The sequence below is a fragment of the Elephantulus edwardii genome, unplaced genomic scaffold, assembly GCF_000299155.1.
Source record: "Elephantulus edwardii isolate Elephantulus edwardi_28Jun2011 unplaced genomic scaffold, EleEdw1.0 scaffold00120, whole genome shotgun sequence".
NCBI classification, from domain to species: Eukaryota; Metazoa; Chordata; class Mammalia; order Macroscelidea; family Macroscelididae; genus Elephantulus; species Elephantulus edwardii.
Genome location: NW_006399870.1, coordinates 1042946 through 1046116, shown reverse-complemented (window position 1 = coordinate 1046116; position 3171 = coordinate 1042946). Strand labels below are relative to the sequence as shown.

The following is a 3171-nucleotide window of genomic DNA, read 5'->3' as shown; positions in this document are numbered from 1 at the left end:
TATGGTTTTAATTTTTTTTTTTTTGGTCAAACATTTTTCTAAGTGGTGTAGCACTGGTCTGTCAATTTGCTGTACAGAGGTAATTCATGGTTGCTAGACACTGTGATACTGATGTGTCAAATGTAATAATGGTTACCCATGGTGGAGAATGTTTGGTGGAGCTCCCAGATTAAAATAGGCTTGCAAACATGAATAGTGTCCACTTCTGAAATAGCTTGCCTCCAGAAACTCTATGAACTTAGAGAAACAATGAAAGTTATATAAATGTTCAAGTCTTTCATTCATAGGGTCGCTATGAGTCATCTATGACTCGATGGCACTTAACAACTACAACACTAGGGGAGCTCTGGTGGCCTAGTAGCAAGGAGCTGCAACTACAACCCCAGAGACGCACGGTTCGAATCCACCAGATGCTCTGCCGGGGAAGGAGGAACAATCTCCTCATGTACCAGTCAGATCTGATTTGACAACACACTCACACAAAAATAAGAAAATAAATTAAAAAAACCCTCCAAAATTTTTAAACAAAAACACCAACTACAACAATAACATGAACTCAAATTCATTGACCTCTGACCTCTGTGCTTCGTAACTAACTTTTCCAGTTGCTGTTGCCAATTTAATTCCGTATCTTTAAAAGAGGAAAATAATCCACATAGACTTTACTAATTAAGCTAACGTATTCCTTAAAGATTTACTCTCTCAGTATTCTACATTCTACTTTGGAGAGTCTTAAAATCTTGGAAACAACTATCTAAGGTAGTACTATTAGTCTGTACCTGTTCAATAACAAAGAAAAGGGGAAGAAAATAAAGTATTCATTGAAGCAATTGGTCCAAAGACCTAAGGATACCTTAACCCCATGACCTCTAGAACAGAACTAGATGATATTTACCTTGTGGTATCCACTTCCTAAATAACATTCCTCTGGAAACTCTATGAATTTTGATAAGTGTCAATAGTTGTAGAGGAATTTCAGGCCTTTCGTTCAGAGAGGTTTGCTATGAGTCATGCTCAACTTGAAGAAAATCAACAACAATGATGACTGCTCTAAAAAAGGAAGCACAATAGAATGTCCAGGAAAGAACAGGCAAAGAAGGGAAGAAAAAAATAAATAATCACACACACACACACACACACACACACACACACACACACATATAAAAGACAAAGCTTTATTGGTCCAATAGAAACTGATGGATCCCCCAAGATTAGAGTCCTTAGTCATTAAACCTGGAGCAAAACTTAACTTTCAGTCACACAACAGATAAATCTATAAGATGTACAATAATGGTAGAGAGGCACTCATTACTTAGACTAACTGACCATATATAACAAAAATGGCAATATTTTCCCAGGGATAATTCTCAGAACGTAGAAAGAGGTAGGATAGAAAAATTACTGAAGATTAAGATGACAGGCAGGAAGGGGAAGGGGTATGGTTATGTTCTGTGCATTGTAATTAATGTCATAAAGTAAACTGTATATATGCTTGAATGGAGAACCATCTGGTTCTGTAAATTTTCACTCAGATAGTATGTGTGCACACACGCATGCAATCATGCACACAAGAGACACAGTCTCAGGAGGGAAACCTATAGGGTAGTTTTACTGTATCCTGTGGGATCACTATGAGGTAGAAGTTTTGCATTGGGTTTTGTTTTTTTTTTATACTTTAAACATTTTTTGGCAATATTTCTTTTTTATTATTATATTATTAATTTTAATGAAAATTTACAGAGATTTTGAATTTCCATTCATTCATTGTTGCACTTTTCTCCCTGCCCACCTCTCCTCTCCAGTTTGTTCTTCTCTTTGAAAAGTAAAAGTTCTTTCCTTTTTATACAATCCGTCCCCCAAGTCCACTCCACTATGCAGCCTTTGTTTTGGACTCACATCATTTTAATAATACCTAATCATATATATCTTTTAAACAGTTAGGTCTTCTACAAGAAATCTAGAACACCAGTTTGTGAGGATAAACTCCACTGGTGAGGGAGAATAAAGAACGTGGTTAGCTTTTGAGCTGAGGAACGGATCTGATTTGAATCAAATCTGGGAGTCCACAGCTTTCTGATCAACTTTGCACTGTTCTGTAATTATATTTCTCCTTCTCTGTGTGGAAGATCTCACCCACCCTCCTGGTGGTGGGGCTTCTGCAGCTGTTTTTTCTTAAAGTAAGCGTCAATGAGATGCTTTGGGATTTTCACATCACTGATGTCAACTTTAGCGAAGGTGACAATGACAAATTTCTGGTGTGTTCCCCGCAGAGGAACGCGATTGAGAGTCAGAGACCCGGTCACAAGGAGCAAGCCACTATCCAGCTGCTTCAGGAAGACCACCCTCTTCGCCGTGTGGGCCCTGTGAGGATGTTCAGAACCGTCCAGGGTGCGATGCTAGCATGCAGTCTCCTCACGTGCTGACTGAAGGGCTCTTTGCCGAGGATCAGCAGCTACCGAAACACATCTTCAGTAGGCATTTTGCTAAGTTTCTCCATTCGGATACCACCATTCTTGTCACCACCTACTGGTATTGTGACAGCAGCAAGAACCTTCTCCTTCGTCTTTTCAACCCTGGACTTAGTGGCAGAGTACTTTCTCTTGCCCAGGGCCTTTCTGGAATACATGGCCAATCAGGAATACCTGCTGATTCCCTGGACTTGGCCAGGATTGTGGCTGAAGTGGGGCTTCCGCTTCTTGGGTTTTGCCTGTGCCCTTTGGCTTGGCTTTTTTAACTTTGCCACTAGCATCGGCCTTCTTGGCTTCAGGCTTGTCCTCAGGCTTCTTCTCCTTGGTGTTCTGCTTTTCACTTGCCATCTTGCAAGATGGGAAAAAGAACTAAGAAGTTTTATTAACCGAGTCTCTGGTTTTTTGTTGTTGTTGTTGTTGTTGTTGTTGTTTTTAATTATTCCTTCTTTTTTTAATTTTTTTATTATTTGTGTGTGTGCATGTGTACCGTCAAATCAGATCTGACTGGTACAGGAGGAGATTGCCCCTCCTTCCTCGGCAGAGCATCTGGTGGATTCGAACCGTGCGCCTCTGGGATTGCAGTGCAGCTTCTTGCCACTAGGCCACCAGAGCTCCCCTGAGTCTTTCTGTTTTGTATGAGAACATTTCAGAAGGTAGTTTTGTTTAAGATTTAGGTTTTAGAGTTTCATCTGGCCTCAGTGAC

At 40.2% G+C, this 3171-nt stretch overlaps 1 pseudogene; it reads right to left on the bottom strand.

Moving 5' to 3' along the window:
* Positions 1 to 1957: 1957 nt before the first annotated feature.
* On the bottom strand, positions 1958 to 2816 carry LOC102854572 (annotated as a pseudogene).
* Between the last annotated feature and the right edge of the window lie 355 nt (positions 2817 to 3171).